Source organism: Eleutherodactylus coqui, chromosome 3, assembly GCF_035609145.1.
Source record: "Eleutherodactylus coqui strain aEleCoq1 chromosome 3, aEleCoq1.hap1, whole genome shotgun sequence".
NCBI lineage: Eukaryota > Metazoa > Chordata > Amphibia > Anura > Eleutherodactylidae > Eleutherodactylus > Eleutherodactylus coqui.
In genome coordinates, this window is record NC_089839.1 from 283,504,291 (window position 1) to 283,524,871 (window position 20,581).

Below are 20,581 nucleotides of genomic sequence, written 5' to 3' on the forward strand. Positions count from 1 at the left end.
GGCTCGATGGGAAAGCGCGCACAAACACTGCAGCAACGGTGCAGGAATGGGCAAGTATGAAACAGCTCCCGGACTCCCCTTAACTTTGAGCCGCATGATGTAGTTTATGGGCCTCAAAGGCAATGGCAACTTCCATTTAAAGTCTGTAGAAGTTGCACAAAGTGCAGAACAAACACCCGTCGTTACTTGCACTCTCGAATTTCTATAAAGAAGCCTATGGGGAAAGCACCAGAAAAAGAGGGAATCCCCCTCCACGCCCTCAAAAAAAAACAAAAACAAAAAACAACACAGAGCACGCTGAACATCAAAAAGATACCACTAAACCCCCTCCCACTCACCCTCACCCTCCGCAAAAAAATCTGCATTTTACTATAGAGTTTTAAAAGGTTGTCTCCCCATTTCTTCACTGATGACCCATCCTCTAAATAGGTCATCCGTGGTTCACGGATGGGAGTCCGCCGCTTGGGACCTTTCTCCGTCAGCTGATTATCTGGCCTGCTGTCCAGTGCGGCAGGCCAGACATTGTCACAAGCAGACGGGGAAGAAGTGCTGGCATCGGTTTTACTCCAATCTAACTAAATCTGGTCTGCTGGTTAGGATGTCAGATCCAATGCTGACCAGGAGAGGAGCATCAGGTGCCGCGGCAGCACGGGGGTCCCATTGATTTCAACGTGAGTAAACAGGCGCCGGCACTTCCTCACCTGTCTACTTATGACAACATCGGGCCTGCGGCACTAGTTAGCGGCCGGTCGATCAGCTGATGGACGAGGGTCCCAACCAGTGGACTAGTGATGACCTATCCATACAACCAGGTTAAATATGAAACAGACTGAAACCTGCACCCACATGCCGCTGTGTGAACACGTCCTACTGCTCCACCGACTCCACGTCACAATTCGTCATCTGACACACAAGTATTCCAATCATCCAGAAGGACATCAGAAACCAAATCTCAACATATAGGAAGTTTATCATCATCTTTGGAAACACTTATCTTGTACTGATTGTAAGTGGCAGCCTATATCACACTCCAGAGCGGAATTCACAGTTCTGCTGTTTTGTTATTGGAAACAGTCAGCAAGCTTGTCAACAGACAGAGCCCTGACTTCTAAGGGCCCTCTCCCACACGAACACAGCAAACCGCCACGATTTCAATTGTGACAGTGTGCTGCACATTCACCCCTGTGTTGGGGGTCTCAGTCACAATTAGGTTTCTGGAGCAGAAAAACAAAATTAAAATGGAAATAAAGGTTTCGGCTTTTTCTCCATCTGATTTCAAAGGGTTTTAAAACAACGGAAGGCGTTCAGTTTGCTTTCATTCTGTTGGGTTTCTATTTGTTTAGTGGAACTAATAACGCCGCAGATCATGTGCTTTGTTCGGTTTAAAAAATTTTTCTTTTTTTTAAAAACTGAAACCAGTGCAAAAAAAGCAAAAATCAAAATTTTGCAAAAATCATAGAAAAATCAATGGGGGAAAAAAAAAACAAAAAAAAACTTGATTTCCACTGTAATTCTGTTATCATGCTTCAGAAACTGAACAGCGAAACCGAATTGTGACTGAAAGCCCTGAGGGCCATTCACACGGGTGCGTCTTCTATCCGCCTTAGGCCGCCTGCAGACGGCCACTGAAAGCCTGCATAGGAGTGCATTACAATACGCACTCCTATGCAGACGGCCGCGATTTGGCCGCGCGAAATGTCGAACGGCAAACAAACCGCGGCATGTCCTATTTCTGTGCGGGGCTCGCAGAGCCTCACACAGAAACGTCACTCACCCGGCCGCCGGCTCCGGTCTCCGCTGGGCGCGGGTGAGTACGCGCTCCTGCCTGCAGGTGCTGGGGTCGGGTCCCGCGGCGAGAATTCTCGCCGCCGTATCCGACCCGCCCGTCTGCAGGCGGCCTTACAGCCAAAGTTCTTTAGACAGCATACAACACCATTGATTAGAGTGTATTCAGATGAGCATTTTTTTTTTTTGTTTTTTTGCTGACCCATCGCACAAGAAAAACCCAAAAAGACGCAGCGTGTCCCATTTTGTCCGTACTTATAGACTAACATTGCCCAGTGAAGTCTATGGGGTCGCGTAAAGAAAATAAAATTATATACACAGGCAAATATGCAGATATATCTGTACTAACTGCATTTTTACGTATGTTGCCAGGCAAAAAAAAAACTACATCAATTGCGCCTTCTTGTGTTTTTTTCTTTAAGCGTATTCAAAATGCAGTGCATACAAATGCAATAAGTACGTAAAAACTATACGCGCGCATTAAAAATATACGCGACACCCACGTACGCACATAGTGTGAACGAGGCATTTTTTTTTCAAGGACCAAGGAAAAAAATTATATATATCGCATCCGCTGGGTTCATACGGGGCGGATTTGCTGCTCCTTTTCTGCGTGTACATTCTGCGAGTGAAATCCGCGGCCAAGTTGAGCTGAAGTACCGCGTTTATGAAGCGTATTTTCTGCACAGAATTTCCGCAATTGAAATGAGCGTTTCTCTCCCCAACTGCTTGTACGTATTTCCTGCGTTTTGTTTTTTTTTCATGGCGGATCTCGATGCGTAAATTTAAGCCGTACAATAAAGACACTCCAAAACACTAATTTTCTGCATCAAAATGCCAACAAGCGGGATCGGCGGCGGATTTCATGATTTCTATTGAGAAATTCGGATCTACCAACGCCGCAGAAACTACGCCAAATTGGAATGCAGCGGATCATGATTCCGCAGCGCAAAATATTTCCTCTCTGCGTCCATGCGCAAATTTTCCTCTACGTGAGAATCACATTTCGCAAAACCACATGGACTTGCCTGAACCCACCGAATGCTCATCCAGTCCCCCAACTCGGACCTGGGGTCAGGGCTATTTATAGCCTCACACAACTACTTTGTATCAGAAGGAGCCGAGAATAGCGCAGCGCCGGGATCACCGCGCTGCAGGACGGGGACTGCCCCCTATACATGCGGTTAGTCTGTGCTCGGCCCCCTCCATGCTGGTCCCCCCCTCCTCCTGCGGCACTTACCGGGGGGCTCCTCATGCCGAGCAGGCGGCACCGGCTCCCGGGGTCAGCGCTCCGTTACCTCCTAATGACCCCCGCAGGCCCCGGGCCTCGTCAGCGTCCCCGGCCACCTACTGTCCCCGACGTCCGGTTCCTGCCTGCTGTGCGGCCCGGCTCCGTGTGCCCCGAGCTCTGCTGCTGTCACTGCCATGTCCGGCCCGACCACAGAAGAGGAGGAGAGAGGATAGACGGCTGCAACCGGCACACCAGCGCCACCTGGCCGGGAGGAGAGAGAGCTGCAAGCGGCCTAGTCAGAGGGAAATCTAGCCGGACGGATGATTCCAGGGGAAGACGAGTAGCCAAAGGCCTTCCGGCACGTAGTAGTGGCGGGATTCACTTGCCAGGCTTTTTTGTCTGGCAGTTTTTTTATATGAGTTTTTCAGGGGTTTTTTTGTGAAAAATACCTGAGGGGGAAAAAAACGAAAAATAAATAAATAAACGCACAAAAGCTGCAAAATCGTGACAGAAACGCGTTGTTTGTAGTGCGCACCACGTGGAAGGACGGACGCACAATGCGCTGCGCAGGTCCGTGAAAAAAAAGAGCACATCTGGAAGTCATTAGGCGAAATGGGCCATTTAAATCAGGGGTGCGTTCGTCTGCCGCGCGCAAATGTACATGCCCTGCGTGCGTAATATGTGCAGTAAATATGCAGCACGAAAAAATATGCTGTAAATACGCTGCGCTGAAGCGTGCGCAAAAACAAATACGCCCTTTTGAAGGAGCCCTAGAGGCGGCTTTAGGCGCCTGTCGTACAGCCCGCTTTTTACAGCCGCCTCCGTTTCTAACACTGCGATTTTTAAGTGCGGTCCGCTCTATTTTCGGGATTTTTAGTACTTTTTTTTGACGCACCTCATCACCCGTTACAGTAATAGGGTGCGCTAAAAAAACCGTCAAACACTGTACAATGCGTTAAAAAACGCTGCTTGAAATTGTGGTAAAACACCGCGGTTTTTGAGCGCAGCATTTTGTGAACGCGTGTGGGTTCGGTCACATGCGTGTATTTTACAACCCCCCCCTTTTTGGTCGCGCAATAAAAAATAACGCAGCTTGCTCTATTTTCCTGAGGATTTGTGCACCAAAAGTCCCCACAGAAGTCAATGGGGGGGATGCGCAAATGTGCACAAAATATGCTAGGAGATACGTGAAGCACTGCGGAGGAAAAATTACATCTGGAACTAATTAGTCTAATTAGCCATTTTAATCAGTGCGTCCTTGTTAGCCGCGCGCAAATGATCATGCCTTGAGTGCGCAGAAACTTCAGTGAAATACGCCAATGCACACACAGAAAAAGCAATTCAGTCCGCAAGTACACTGCGCTCGGGCGCGCACAATGTGGATCTGGTCGCCATGTACGTGCGGAAATGTACAAAATCTGCATGAAATTCCACGGCAAAAACCGCAATAAATGCAGATTTTGTCACGGAATTTGCAGAAATCTGCTTCAAACTTCACGCTTTCGATTCAAAGGGTGCTTATTTTGATGTGGGTTTTGGCGCGGATTCGCCACAGATTTCACCCCTTCGTTTGAAAGGGTCGAATGTGTGATGAAAATGCACAATATAAACGGACACGATGTGGATTTACAATCCGCACAGCAGCTTAATTCAGGCCTCATGTCCACGGCACGTGCGGATTCCACAGCGGAAGATCTGCGAGTCAGTGCGCAAATGATTTTTAAATGCTTTTCCAGCAATTTTTGCTGCAATTTTTTTTTTCTCTATGCGGATGCACTGCGGATCATCCGCGCTGAAAAAAATTTGCAAGCCCAAAGTGACTGCCTTTCCCCTCCATCCACCTCCCTGCTTGGTCTCCAAGCAACAAGAGAGGTATCTGCCTACAAATCCGTAATTCAATTGCGCTTCCATAGAGATCAATAAAGCCCGCCCGCACAGAATCCGCGCTAAAATGGAGCGAGCTGTCATTTCTTTTCCACACCCGGAATCCGCAAATCAAATCCGCATGTGTGCGTGGAGGTGTGGGCACTCCATTCTTTCCTATGGGTGGCCTGAACTGCAGATTTTCCGCGCTGGTGCCGATCGCGGATTCTGCAAAACAAATCCTCTCGTGGACATGGGGCCGGCGCTGCGGATTCGTCCACAGTGTGTGGATGCAATGCCATCCGCAATGCTTGTACTACAAATACTGCAGCTCTTCCGTAGTTAATTCCACTGCGGAAAATCTGCAGCATTGTTGACCCATCCACACGGGACGGAAGTACGCCGCAGGACGCAGCCAAATCCGCAGCTGTGGAATTCCGCCAAAATCCACTGCGGCAAGTTTTAAGCCTTTTTCAGTTCCGCATCAGAACCCAACAATCGTCCCAACAACTATCACTCCTGTGTTCAGTGAATGGAGGCAGAGCGCCTCGGAGATCTCTTACACCGCTCACCTCCACTGTGGACAGCCATGCAAAAAGTGCGCTGAAACAAAGCAACTAGTGACTAATGAGCAGCCGCGGATCGGACGGCTTCCATTGAAGTCAACGTACACTCTTTTGATGGCATTTAGACAAATTACTAAACACATTGCAGAGCATTTCATATTTACTGACCTCGGCTACAGCGTTTTCTGTGGCATAAAACACTGCAAGAGAATGCGGCTTTTTTCCAAGAAGGCGATATGTGAAGGCTCCTTAAAGGGGATTGGAGAAACGTGCACCTCTCTTGTGTTTCAGCTTACCAATACTGATGCAAAGTACTGCCATGTCACAGTGGCCTCTCCCTGCAGGGCTTCCATACATTACAAGGACTCCCGATTGAGAACTATGTAAGGGTTAAATTCACATGCTGTCTTTATGAAGATGCAGCGAAAATCTGCAGCAATTTGCATAAGATTAAAAAAAAAAAGACACAATTGACATTTTGTACCCCATTTACATGCTCAAGAAAGGTAATAATGGACACCGTGCAGCTTTTATAATTCACAGCATGTTCATTATTTGCGCAAATTTCATCTGGGAAAAGTTACGGATTAGCGCCGTTGAATTACAATGACGCTAGTATGCCTGCCGATCCACTGTCAGGTACACGACAGAAATCCAAGTTTCAGCCACAGATGCTCTGAAAATTGCCTAAGGGCTCCATCACATTGGTGATCGCGATATTGCAGCGAGAAAATTGTGGTAAAATTGCAACTTTTTCCTGCTATTTCTGAGCGTCATCGCTGCTTTTTCTCGCAAAGACATCACTGCGACTTGTAATTTTCTCGCATGTTTTTTCCCCCGCACGATTTTGCCGCGATATTTTAGAGTGGAAGTTAATAGAACTTTCTAATGTTAAAGACAAATCGCAATTTTGTTTGAGGCTAACAGTCATCTTTGGAGTGGGTTTTGATTAAAAGTTTTGTACTGGTTGTCTTCTGCAGTTTCTACATATCACTGTATCTCCGCCTACCGCCAACCGCGTCATGTGACGCTCTGGGCGTGTCATATGACGCGGCCGGCGCGTCATGCGCGCCGAAGCGTCATGCGGGACCTGGGACGTCGGATCCGCAGGTAGGTATTGGGGTCTCTGGGGGGGGCGCCGTGACGGGCTCCGCCGCGGAATCTAGCCCGTCACGGCCATGTGAAGCCGGCCTAAGTCTCACTAGGAGATCCGTCAGCAAGGCTGGACTGACAGCTTGGTTTCAGCTAATTTATGACCATAACAAAGTTTATCCTTGTAGTTTATCTGGACTTACCTCCCTTTTACACTGAACAATAATCATTCACATTTTCACTGAATTGCGGGAATCGGAATGATAATCGCTCAGTGTAAATGGCGACCGAGCGACAAACAATAATTTGTTCGTCATACAGTTTCTGCAGACATAAAAATCAAATGATAATTGGCCTATGTAAACAGGCAGTCGTTCATCTATGGACAACTGCCTGTTTACTGTAAATAGAGGCAGGTGGCTGGTGTGATCTCTGTCCCGCTCCACCTCCATTCATTGAGCAATCCTCATTTCTGTGTGAACGCATAGGGGTAATCATGGCTGCAACAACTGTCAGGCATTGAAGAGCCCAACAGTCATCCTGTGTAAAAGGACCCTAAGGCTGGGTTCCCACGGGACAGAAATCTCGCCGCTTGGCCACACCGAAAAGCCATGGGGAAGACGCAGTTTCAAAACCCACAGCATTTCGCCGCTGGTTTTGGAGCAGTTCGGCCACCAGCATTCCGTTGCGGCTTTCTCTCCCCATAGAGAGGAGTGAGACCACACCGGAAAAAAAAAAAGAATTGACATGCTGCGGCTGTCAATTCTGCACCGCATCGCCGGTTCCACCCGGCTTTGCCGCAACAGATTGGCCGCCCCGTGTGGACAAGACTTTTGCAAAATCTCGTCCACATGGCTGGCTAATCCCGGGATTAGGAGCCGCGAGCGGATTTGCCTCACAGAAATTCCGCATGGAATTTCCGCGGCAAATCCGTCCCATGTGAACCCAGCCTAATACTGCAGCTTCTATATACACCAATATGTAGCAACTGCAGAAGACAAACACTGCAGCATTTTTAATTAAATCCTATTCTAAAATGATTGTCAGCCAAAAATACCTGCATTTAAGTGAAAAAATACCCCCCAAAGGTATCCATAGCCTTTAAATGGTTGTACTAGAAGTTCAAGTTATTCTCTATCTATAGGAGAGGTGATAACTTACTAATTATTGGGGGTCTCACCGCTGAGACCCTACGATCTCAAGAACAGGAGTCCTGTGTCACCTCTCCTCATCACACCCCCCGCAGTGAGGAAAAGACTGAATGAAGTGCTGGTCTTGCAGGCGCACCCGCATTCCATTCATTTTCAATGGTACTGCTGAGATACCCCGGTGGTACCCGTATGGGTGTATCCATCCGCCCTATTGAAATCGATGAAGCGCTGACCACTCATGCTTGGCCAGTTCTCCCTTTGGAGGAGAACTGAACACCACAGTAACAGGAGAGCAATCTCAGCGGTGAGACCACCACTAATCAGCAAGTTTAACCCTTATCCCATGAATAAGGGATAACTTGCAATTTTGGTACAACCCCTTTAAGACTGTGGTGGCGCTCAGGGTGAAGCAGCACTTTTTTGCCAATTCCACCACAGATTACAATTGATCTTTGGGGTTCTCGGCAGCAGGATTCTCTGTCATCAGCATATCGCTAAGGGATCCTTCTAAAGGTCCCTTTAGACCTACTGATTATCATCCAAAAAATCGTTATAACAGCACAGCTATCATTTTACCTCAGCTGTATGAGAAATGAAAGCTGAGCTGTAATTGGCTGCTATTGGCAACAAAAATTGCAGGAGAAGTCGGTGATTATTTTCAATTTTTAATTATACCAATATTCGTCGCCTCGTGCGGAAGAACGCTCATGCAAAATTTCACTCAAATCGGACCAGAAATGTGGATTTATATACGACGCAAACAGATTTTGCGTTTTTATATATAAGATTATTTAGACTCCATTTTTGTCTCTTCCAACTTATGAACTTTGAGTGAACTTTAAAATAACTTTTTTCCCCCAAGCAGAAATCCAAAAAGGAAGAAATCTGCTCACTGTCTATGATCAGCATTTTTGGTTGTGTAACAGGACACAGCTGTGGCCAAGAGTTTCGCTTTCTGTCTCGAGACAGTACTATGGTAGTCTCTGTCTCAAAGATTAAGAAGTGAATACATAGGCAGTGTGCTAGCACACTATAAGGCCTCCTTCACACGGGCGACACCGCATCGCTGCGATTGCGATATCCCATCGCTGCACCGTATGATATCGCAGCGATTTTCTCGCAGCAATACCACGATTTTGTATAGCTACAAAGATGCATGTGACGCTACTAAATCACGCGACTTTGTAGCATCTGCTACTGTCAAAGTTGCATCGCATCGCATGCAAACCACGTTTTCGTGCGATGCGATGCAACAGAGAGGAAGGCTCCATAGAGAAACATGGGCTACAAAACCTCGCGTGTCGCGTGTATATCGCCGGACCTGCCAGGTTTGTGTGTCGTTTTGTAGCAGGCCACAAAATATCTCATGTGTGAAGGAACCCATAGGAAACCATGGGCTTCTCATACATGTGATTTGTAGCATCATAGCAATGCTACAAAATCGCACGACTTTGTCGCCCGTGTGAAGGAGGCCTAAAAGGTCTACTTTCCAGAGCTAAGACAGAAGCTCTTCAGACGGGTGGCGGGATGCCCTACTGATCCAATTCCTGAAGAAGATTTCTCTGTCTTGGCGCCTTTTGAAAGTGAGCTTCCCGGCTGCTGTTATACAAGTCAGATTATGCTGCAAATTGTAACCGTTGTATATAGATAATGATGTGATGTAAGTTCCATATTGTTTCACTCTCATTAAAGCCGTATCCAAACCTAAGTCTTGCTCCACATGGGGAAGTCTTTGTTTCACACTAATGCCACTTGCAGCAGTGCACACAGCCTGTACTTTGTACAGAGTTGTACATCTTCCCCCATACAGTCTGTGTCAGACTCTGGCTAGGTACACACTGTCAGTAATGCCCGGGGGACTTGGGTGCAACTCACATTGGACACTCGTCTGTGTATTGTCTAATATGCATAGCCAATACACATTTAGGGACATTGCAAGTCCTATTTCTCATTTGTGAAATGGACAAGAATAGCCATCTGTTTTTCACACAGGCCTATGGTTCATGTGCATAGCCTCATAGGCTATAATGGGGCCGTGGAATTATATGGACAGTCCATGGCCTTAAGATACAGCCGTGTGCACCTAACCTCTGTGTGTACAGAGATACTCTGCCCTAAAATAAATTCTTCTTTCTACCTCCTTATATACGGTACCAGGTCTGATGGAGCATGCCATGATTTTCTTTCTGCTGTTTGAAATTAGAGGCATGCATTGGCAATGTAGGTGGCTTCTGCACCTCTATGGCAGTGCTAATATGGTTTAACAAAAAACAGTGATGTATGACAGCTGTGTAAATGAGTCAGTATTGCACAAAAAATGTACAGTTTATAGTGAAAAAAACTAGAAAAATAAAAGGTCTTTGCAGTGGGGATTAATCTGAGAACACCTAGATGGTGTGTGAGAAGACTTATAAGGCCATCCATGCTCCTTTGGGAAATATGCAAATAGTAGGATCTATTTGAAGGCAAGAGTTAAAGGTAAATAAACATACGTTGCAGCAAACACTTTGTTTGTATTTCTATATGTATCAAAAAGGTTTTTTTTCCCAGTACTTATGAAATAAAACTGGAAAAAAGTTATTTCTTTCTCCTGTAACCCTTGGGGACATTTAGTGCTGACCTGGATTATAGAGGAGTCCTGCTGGCCTAACAGCCTCCTCTACCAAGTAAGTATTGCTGTGCTTCCTGTTTAATGTCGGCTTGTTACCTTTCATATTACTAACCCACTTTTTGTTTGTACAATCGAGATACTATTACTACCATTACTGTCTCCATGTGGACTCTGATACCTATCAGGGATCGGATGATGGACTAGACTTTAAACTATATTGAAGTCCACTTTGGACCGGCGATGTGGACGCCTGTCAACTGACAAGCGTTCCACACCAGGGGAGTCCACCTTAGGGTTTATTCAGACGACCGTATATAGGCCGGGTATTCACGTTGGCCGATATACGGCGTACCTCTCTGCAGGGGAGGAGGCTGGAAGAGACGGGAACAGTGCACTGATCTCCCACCCCCTCTTCACTATTTGCAATGAGAGTAGCCGGGGCGAAGCTGAGTTCCGAGACTTGGCTCCGCCCCATACCGCCCCCTCTCGTTGCAAATAGTGCCGAGGGGCGGAGAGGGGGCGGGAGCTCAGTGCACTGCTCTCGGCTTTCCAGCCTCCTCCCCCTGCAGAGGGGGACGCCCTATATCGGCCAGCGTGAATCCCCGGCCGATATATGGTCGTCTGAATAAGCCCTTATATTTATATATACACTTATAAAATGTAATATTTTTTTCCAATGACTGGGAATTGTTCATGCTTGTTAAAAAAGTATGACATTCACTTGCAGGAATGCTGCCTTCCAATAGGTGGCGCTGCAGAGGTATTGTTTTAACTTCCCATTTGCATATGCCTATAGCACATTTTACTGGTCTGGATACATTCTCCATTCATAAACCTGCCTACTGAAGAGGCCTTTGTGATCCAAAAGCTTATAGGTATAATTTTCGGGTTAGCCAATAAAGGTATCAGTTCTATAATACCTCTGTCATTTTATGGCACATACTTCTTAAGGTTCTCTAGAAAATTGCAAAATCGTCAGTGCGTAATTGGTTGTGATTTTGCTGTAAGTACTTCTTGATGTACTAACTGATTAGTCAGAGTCAGAAGGAACAGCCTGTTAATTTACAGTAAGTGGATGTTAAATCTCAGTGTTGTGTGAAATATTACATCTGCAACATATGTTCACAGGCTGTTGAAATTCTAGCAGTTGCGCCGAGGGAAAATACCTTGTTAGGTGGCTCTACGGGGAGAAGGGATAACACAGCTATCAACTGACTTACAGACAATTCATTTCAGGAGTTCTGCTCTTGTTCCATAGAAAATACACCAAGCACATTAGACAAAGGCCTAAAAGGAAAGTCTGTGTTTAGAGAAACTTTCATGACAATAACAGGCAAACGCATAAATAGCATTACTTGTATTGCTATTTATGTATTCCCATCTTGGAATTTTTTTGGCATTTAACTAATGCTCCTTTTACACCTGGTGAGAACCTCACAATTCTCGTTTACCTGAGTGATTGAGTTGGTGATGTCATGGCACATCATCATTGGGAATCGTGAACTTATCGTTTAGCATTTCCCATTCCTATGTGAACCAATGAGAGATAAAAGAGGAGAGTTATTATACTGAAGGGCAATTTCAAGTCGCAGCGTCACAGAAGAATTTGGGAGTACAAGTTTATGGCCGTGTTTGACACCCTTAAGAATGGAATGAACCTCAGCTCAGGATTCTTGCATAAGTGGAAAATATGAAAGGTCTGAAGGAGGTCAAAAGAGATGTCCTCTTCTCAATCTTTTTATTTATTTTTTTAACTTCATAAAAATTCAGAACTTGACTTATAATAATGTTGCCATCCAATAGGTGGCGCTGCATCTCCTTCCATGTGCAGGTTGAAGGAAAGATAAGGCACATCATAAAACTTAAGTTCCTGAGCTCAGTGGACTGATTAAGTATTTATGTCTCAGCTCAGTTTGTTGTTTTAAGTTTTGAGTGCAAAACAGTCTAAAATTTCTGTGTGTGAACATTTGTATTTCAATCCAGAGGAGGTGTCTTCTCGGCATTTGTATATTATATATGTGCCCCATCCAAACCAGTTCCATTGTAGCCTGATGAAGGATCAATAGAAGACCCGAAAGCTTGCTGTAACATCGTGTATTTTTGTTAGCCATTAAAAGGTATCATATCTACAAGATTACTTGGTTTCTCTCACTGAGAACAATCACATTAAGTGAAACAATGAACCATCAGTGTTTAAACACAACAAGAAGCCAACGAGCTGAAGATGGATTATATGTCATCTGAAACGAAATGACGAACCAGTTGACTCGCGTTAAGGCTTCTTTCACATGAGCGCATATCGTCCAGCCGTTTTCACAGCCAGCCGATATAGGCTATGATGGAAGTGAAAAACCTGGTGAACGGGCACACAAATCAAACGTTTGTGCACCCGTTCATATGGCCTGGTGAGGCCGACGCAAATGCGCCAAGCTCACCAGGCCATTGGTCCATTTCCCCTCCCCATCGCAGGTTCACCTCCCGTTCCTCCCTGCTTGTTCTGTGCAATGGGAGGGGCGGAGCTAAGTGCCGGTCCGTCTCGCCTCCTCCCATTGATGGCTATGGACCAGGGAGAGGCCGGGCACTTAGCTCTGCCCACGTCCCAGGCCTTGCTCATAGCCATCAATGTGAGGAGGCAGGACGGACCACTGCTTAGCTCTGCCCCATCTCATTGCACAGAACGAGCGGGGATGAACGAGAGGTGAGCCTGCAAGGTGGGGAATCCAATGCATCAGATCACAGCGCATATCGGTCGGCCGTTTTCACGGCCGGCTGATATGCGCTCATGTGGAAGAAGCCTGAGGCTGCATTCAGACGAACGTATATCGGCTCGGTTTTCACGCCGAGCCGATATACATCGTCCTCGTGTGCAGGGTGGGGGGAGGATGGAAGAGCCAGGAGCAGGAACTGAGCTCCCGGCCCCCTCTCTGCCTCCTCTCCGCCCCTCTGCACTATTTGTAATGGGAAGAGGTGGGGCGGGGGTGGGGCTAAGTTATGAGAATTAGCCCCACCCCCATCCCACCTTTCCCCATTGCAAATAGTGCAGAGGGGTGGAGAGGAGGCAGAGAGGGGGCCGGGAGCTCAGTTCCTGCTCCTGGCTCTTCCATCCTCCCCCCCCCCCCCTGCACACGAGGACAACGTATATCGGCTCGGCGTGAAAACTGAGCCGATATACGTTCATGTGACTTCACCTTCACCCTAAGACTGAAGATCATTCACTTTTGTTCATTTGAACGATTTCTGGAACGATAATTGTTAGGTTATAATATTCTGATCTTCCCCCATCTCATTCAGGCAAACCTTGGGACCCCTGGCAATCTGCACTATTTCTGCACTATGGTATTTTTGGCCGCCTCCTGTGTAGAAAACTGCAATACAATCCCATTCAAGTAAAGTCCGGTGGGGAAACCCTCTTAAAGAGAATCTGTTATTATATTAGACCCCCAAGGCCGGCTTCACACTTCCACAATGGAATACCCACAACAATTATGCTGTAAATCCTCTGTGCACAAATCTGTACCACTTAGGTGCGGATTTGGCGGTTTTTAATTGCTGATCTGCTGTGGGGTTTAACCCTTTAATTTCACAGAGTTGAAATAGACAAGCTGCAGATTTTCAAAAACTCTGTGGATTTGTTATGGAAAATTTCCGCACCCCGTGAAGGAGATTTTTGAAATGGCTTCTACTGTAAGGCTGGGTTCACACAGGGCGGATTTGCCGCGGCAGATCCGCCTGCGGCCGCTAATCTCGGGATTAGCCAGACATGTGGACGAGATTTCTCAGAAATCTCGTCCACACAGGACGGCTAATCCGCAGCGGTAAACCCGGTTGAAACCGCGGCTGCGGCCGCCGCAGCCGCGGTTTCAAAAGAAGCAGTATGTCTATTTACCTTTTCTTTTTGGTTTATTTTCGTCGCGGCCGCGCTCTCCTCTATGGGAGCGCCGGCCGCAACCGAAAAGCAAGCAGCCGGGCCGCTTCAAAGCCGCCGCGGTTCTCCCGGCGGAAATCTCGCGGTTTTTGCTGCGGCCAAACCGCGAGATTTCCTACGGGAATCCGCCCTGTGTGAACCCAGCCTAAACAACACCGAATTTTTGAAGTAATTAAACCAGCGGTAATTCCATAGCATTTATGGCCCATGTAAAGACGGCCTTAAACTCTTGCGCTAACTTGAATCGTGAATCACGGCCCTATATCACGCTCACCAACATGTGATTTCCCCGTGGATGCGAGGTGTTTTTATATCAAAACCGCCTCGCATCACTTCGGGAAAGATGCAAACCTACTTTCCCATATGGAATGTTTTCAATGGGGAAACTTCGCACTGCACTCGCACGCACCTAGTGCGATGCTGCCGCCGGCACCATTGAAAACAATAGGCAATGCGATGCGAGGGCATGTGTATGGCCTCATTCAAAAGAATGGAGTCTATATTTGTGCATCTCACAACCCAAAAATCTCACACAATTTTCTCAGCCATGTGAAAAAAGCTTAAGGACACAATGATTTTTTGCACTTTTTATCTCCCTTTTTCAAAAGCTGTAATTTTTATTTTTCTGTCAAAATAGCCATATCAGGGCTCGTTTATTGCATGACAAGCTGTACCACCTTGGGGTAGATATTGTGTATAACTTTTATTACCTTTTTTTGGGGGGGGGGGGGCGGGGTCACAGGGGGGGGGGGGGAAACCCCATCAATTCTGCTTTTCTTAAATATGTATTTTTTTTACACTGTTCACTATGTGGTATAAATGACATCATAGCTTTTTTTTCTGTGTTACAATTGCAAGGATACCAAAAGTATATTTTTTTAGGTGTCACCATTTTTTGCACAAAAAAAAAAAAAAACAACGTTCACAATTTTTTGTATCACTGCATTCAAAATAACTTTTTTATTTTTCCATCAACAGAGCTGTATCAGGGCTCTTTTTGCACGATGAGCTGTAGACTTTTTTTTATTGGTACCATTTTGAGGTACATATGACTTTTAAAATCACTTTTATTGTGATTTTTAAAAAAAGCATTTTTGCTCCTTTTTCAAAAATTTTTTTATAGTGTTTGCCATGCAGGATAAAAAGTGTGCTCAATTTATTGTACGGGTTGTTACGGATGTAGTGATACCAAATGTCTTTTTATGTTCATTTTTCTAAACAAAAATAGGGAAAAGGGCGCAAAAAAAGGATCTTTTTTTAAAAAAAGGTTTAAGGGCGCCCACCCACTGGCGATTTTTTTCCCTGCGAAATTCGCAGCATTTTTTTCTCTGCAGGGGTCTATGGGACTTGTAATGTTAAAATCGCGATTTCGCGGTAAATTGCGATTTTGCGCGATCGCGATTTTAACATTACAAGTCCCATAGACCACTGCAGAGAAAAAAATGCTGCGAATTTCGCAGGGAAAAAAATCGCCAGTGGGTGGGCGCCCTTACATAGAATTTTTTAAGTAATTTCTCTTTCCCATTTTGCATGTCCCTGTAGAGGCCTTGAACCTGTTATCTTATGATCATTCAGATAATACACTGCAGTATTTCTGTACCGCAGTGTATTAACTGTATTCTTTCACAATACGAGCCAAGGCAGATCCAGAGGCCATTGCTAGGGCACCAGTTGCCATATTAGCAGTCAGCAATTTCATGGAGGAGAGCCGATGACATCACAGAGGGAGCTCCCTGCCTCTATAAACTCTGTTCATGTCACAATCCCCACCGTTGCAGTGGGACCCTAGCTGCGACTCACAACTGTCACCAGATGCAGATGGAATAGGCTCAGCTGCTATGCTTACACCATCTATAGGCCTTACATGTAGAGTATTTTACAGGAACTCCTTCACACCCATGATGTACATGTATGTCATGGGGCAGGAAAGGGGCTAAACAGAAATTACACCGTCGGATGTTTAAAGTACATGGTATCCACCTATTGGCAGAACAGGGGTCCCACAACCTCTTCCCAACTGAACATCACAGCTACTGCTGGCCAGGATTATTGAAACAGACAAAGTTGTCTTGTGCCGTTTCCGTAATTGCCATTCACTTCTATGCGAGAACAGCCAGATTAGTTATTTTTGAAATCCCTTTCATGGGGAACGGGCTGGCATTCCCATCTCAGCCATGTTTGGCTAAAATGAGACGGCACCTTTAAACTTATAGTTGCCCTAAGGGTATTCTCACAAGGGGCGGAAATGCTGCGAAAAATTCTACAGCATTTCCGCATCCAAAACAGAGTCAAAATCCGCACTTGATTTCATCAGATATAGCTATTCCCCTCCCCTCAGAATTCTTGCACTGCCAGCATACCTTGGCACTTTTAGCCAACCCCAAGCCACTGGTCAGATGATGCCACTTCCAATGTGGAAATGCTGCGGAATTTTCCCCTGCATTGACATCCCATGTGAACACAGCAAGTGTCACCATTTATGTGAACCGAATTACAGAATCAAGGTGGCACACCGTAACTGCAGAACAAGCAATTGCACAATGGAAATTAAATATGTAGAATAAACCTCGAGCACATGGTCCTACATGATAAAATAAAAATCTTTTTATTTGTATAGTGCCAACCTATTCTGCAGCACTTTTAGGTAATTTATGAGTCGGCTACCTGAACCAAGCGGGTATTGAACTCAGGTCGTGAGCGAAAGCTTAGCCCTCTGCGCCACACAGGACTCATATGCCAAGAAGGATACTCAATTTACACAGTAGGCACCTACATCTGCTTACATGTTTTCTTATGCCATATATTAACGACACTAAGTTAAAGAGGCACCTAGTGGTGACACACTTCCTGAAAAAGACAACCCATCGGATCCTCTCAAAAGTATAACAGCCTCCATTTCTTGACATCCTGAAGACTCACCAGTTTTATTTTTTCTCTAGGACTTACTCCCTCTCTTTCCCATTCGGCCACAATGGCTTCATACAGGGTGGCCTGACACTAATAGTCTGTCAAGTGGACAGCCAATGCCACTGGGTGGTAGAGTCCACCCACTTGCTGAAAAAAAAATAGTGTCGGTCTCCATAAGAAACAAGAGCCATTGCAGCCAATATAAATAGCAAGTTAATAGGAAGAGTTAGCCAGCTACCTGAACCATGCGGAGATTGAACCCGCAGGTTACGAGCAAGAGCTTAGGACTGCATTCTCCTGCCTTAACACTCTGTGCCACACGAGGCCTGTACAAGCAAAACGTATCAATTTTAATGGAGGACTCTCAATTGTATCAATGCATTCTAACTAGTCTCCAACCTCTTCAATCATAGCAGGTCCCAGAAATCATCCCAGCACCGATTACATAGTTTTGTTGTCTTTTCCCTCTTGGGGGATGTGGGGGGGGGGGGGGGGGACGACAAACAAACAAAAAAAAAAAACAACACAATATTAGAAGAGTTTATTCATACATTGCAGTTGTATCAGATTACGTGCCGCATTTTTTCTGAAACCTTCAGAAACCTCAGATTTTGGCAAAAGAAAAGCCCGTGATATGAGCGTGATGTGTGTGTAAACCCTGAGAGTATTTGTCTAGGAGTATTAAGTAATCATCATAAAGCTGTACTCTTCAGTGTTTCCCTGCTGTGTCAGATATACAAAATACCCAGTATATGTAGTGCCTAATTACGCTCATCAAGGAATCTTTGGATGCTGAATAACCGAGCATCATCGTAATTTCAGTGGTACATTTACATAATTAGTCACGTTCTCTCTTCCCAGTAGTATTCAACCATTAGAGTGCAAATCTCGGTTTAGTCTTTAACCCCTTAATGCCACAAGATGTAAGTTTAAGTCCTCGCTGGGTGGTACTTAATGCAACAAGATGTGAACTTCTGTCCCTTGGATTGTGCAGACTTAGAAGTGAGCCTGCGCCATCCCTTAGCGGGAGCCGGCTGGGACTTGTGTAGTCATGAAGAGCGCGCTTCCCACGCCACTCCCTGCCCTTCAGGCTGGTGACTGATAGGCTTCTGTGTACTCTTACATATGGCAGCATATTAAGCCAACAGATCCACCTTAAGAGGTCTACTGATGTAGGTATCTTACAGTGTATGAGGAACAACAGTCTGTAAGCCACAAACATTGGACAATTGATGAATGTACGTAAAATAGCAAGACAAGGTTGCAGAACGACTAATCTCCATGAATTATATAGTCTCGTTAGGGCTTTCACAGGAGCGTAGGGATTTTCGATTAGCCGTGTCACAGCCACAGCGCAACCAGTAATCATGTGTGCACAAATCTAGCGTTTGTGCGCCCGTTCAAGCGCATATACGTCAAGCCCGGAATGCCGTGGGGCAAGGGAAGACTGTTGTTCTCTGCTAAACCACCTCTCCCTATCCACCCTCTCTAAGCAAGGGGAGGGGGCGGGACAGGAAGAGAGCTAGTGTGCTAAGCTCACGCCCCCTGCCGGCTGTTTGCAATGGGAGGGGGAAAGAGCTTGGCAACTAGCTCCCGCCCTCTCCCATTGTAGACAGCCAGCAAGGGGCAGAAAGGAGGGGAGAAGGGGGTGGGAGACACGCTGCTCAACTCCCTCCCACCTCCCTTCTCCGGCAGCTCCCATAGGAGTCTATGGCAGCGACCGCTGTATTCCAGCCAGAAGATAATTTCTGAACTATCTTTCCTGTTCGGCGTTAAAGCTTTTATGCCGCAGGAATCTGCCCATCTGAACTGATGCATTGTAAACCAATGCATCAGATGGCCACGTATTTCGGCCAGGCGTGAAAGCGTGGCCCATATACGCGCCTGTGAATGAAGCCTTATACAAATGGCTGTATTAAAACTCTGTTATTGGGCACCCATAGAAGTGCTTTTATTGGACCTTTGGATGCCTCTGATGTAATTCCTAAGGAGGTTATGTAATGTTTGCAAGTTATTCCCTATCCACAGAATAGGGAATAATTTGCAGATTGGGTTGCAGTGCACATGTGCCAGGGCCCAGAATTGGGGCCAAACAATTCACTTCAGTGGGACTGTCAGAGATAGAGTTCAAGTGCTGCCATGCATCATCGCTTCCCTTATATCCCATGGAGGGCTTTCCTCCTCCCTGTGCAGCCTCTATACCAAATCCATGAAAACTAAATCTACATAAGTCAATTGTATGTACAGCATTCAAAGGGGTTTTTCCGAGATCGGGAAAAAAAAAATTTGCCAAGGGGACAAAATGCCATAAAATAATAAAAGCACTACTGCTCACCTGATTTATTCCCTGCTGTTCCAGTGCCACCGATCCCCACCGGTGTTTGTTTATACGTCTACAGCGATAACGTGCAAATATACAGACATGAACACTGCAGCTAATCAATAGCCTCTGTGGTCTCATGCAATACACCTCGGAGTCTAGTGACTGGCCACAGCAGTCACTTGGGTATATAGGCACATAACTGTTCCAGCCAAAGACCTCTGGGACCACCGGAGTGGCAGCGCATGGCAGGCGAGAGATGTATCAGGCGAGTAATGGGTCTTCTATTATTTTATTATTACGGGTTGTACTGAGGGGGTGTAGTTACTATAGTCCTGGTTGTCGTTTACCCTGAGGATGCCACAAGACGAAACATGTCGTGGTGGCTATAGGTGAGATTTTTTAATAGGGCTCTGGTAGCGCTGACCTACTAATTTCTACATAGGCTTTTGGAAGTTGGCCATCCAGGCCTATGTTTAAGTGCATGCACCATTACACCCACACACTACTCATTGATGACTGTTGGCGAAACTATATTGCTTCCACTTGCCCGTCTATTTTATAATATTTTTTGATGTTGTCCTTGTCCATTTTTTGAATAATAAAGCATTTATATTTTAGGGGATATTATTACCTATGGGTAATTTTTGCTTTTGGCAATTATCATTTCATGTTATGACATATCGCTAGTATAATGCAGAAAACAAGGCTAGCCCGCACATCCATAACAAAGTGACAGTACACTGCAGCTCAGCGCCAAGGGATAGGCCAACACTGAATATATGAATTGCATTACTACTATACTTTGTATATAGATTTGAGGTTCTTGGCGGTGACCTATTCTGATTGGACTCTACGCTGACAGACTTTTTTCCCTTTGGTCCTCATGGGTCTCCAAAATGAACCCAGGACACAGAGAAGTCAGCCATTACTCTACTCCAATTAAAGTCAACCTTTCAACAAACCTTTCACCCGAAAGACTCGGGCGTAACTTGCATCAGACACCAGTCTAATACACGAACATAGCACATTGGCATATCCCATTTCTCACCCATGAAGTGGACAGGAATAGGACATGCAATAAGATTTTTCACATGGTCAATGTGAAAAAAACATCCATGTGTAAAGCC

The 20,581-nt window shown here is 45.8% G+C and overlaps 1 protein-coding gene across 1 annotated transcript in view; it reads right to left on the reverse strand.

Moving 5' to 3' along the window:
• The window catches only part of ZFYVE9 (zinc finger FYVE-type containing 9), a 66,513-nt gene extending 63,274 nt beyond the window's left edge, over positions 1-3,239 (reverse strand). Inside the window, exon 1 of the mRNA XM_066597596.1 lies at positions 3,026-3,239. The gene's annotated coding sequence lies outside the window, so the exon portion shown is untranslated. The remainder of the gene's footprint in view (positions 1-3,025) is intronic.
• Positions 3,240-20,581: the final 17,342 nt, after the last annotated feature.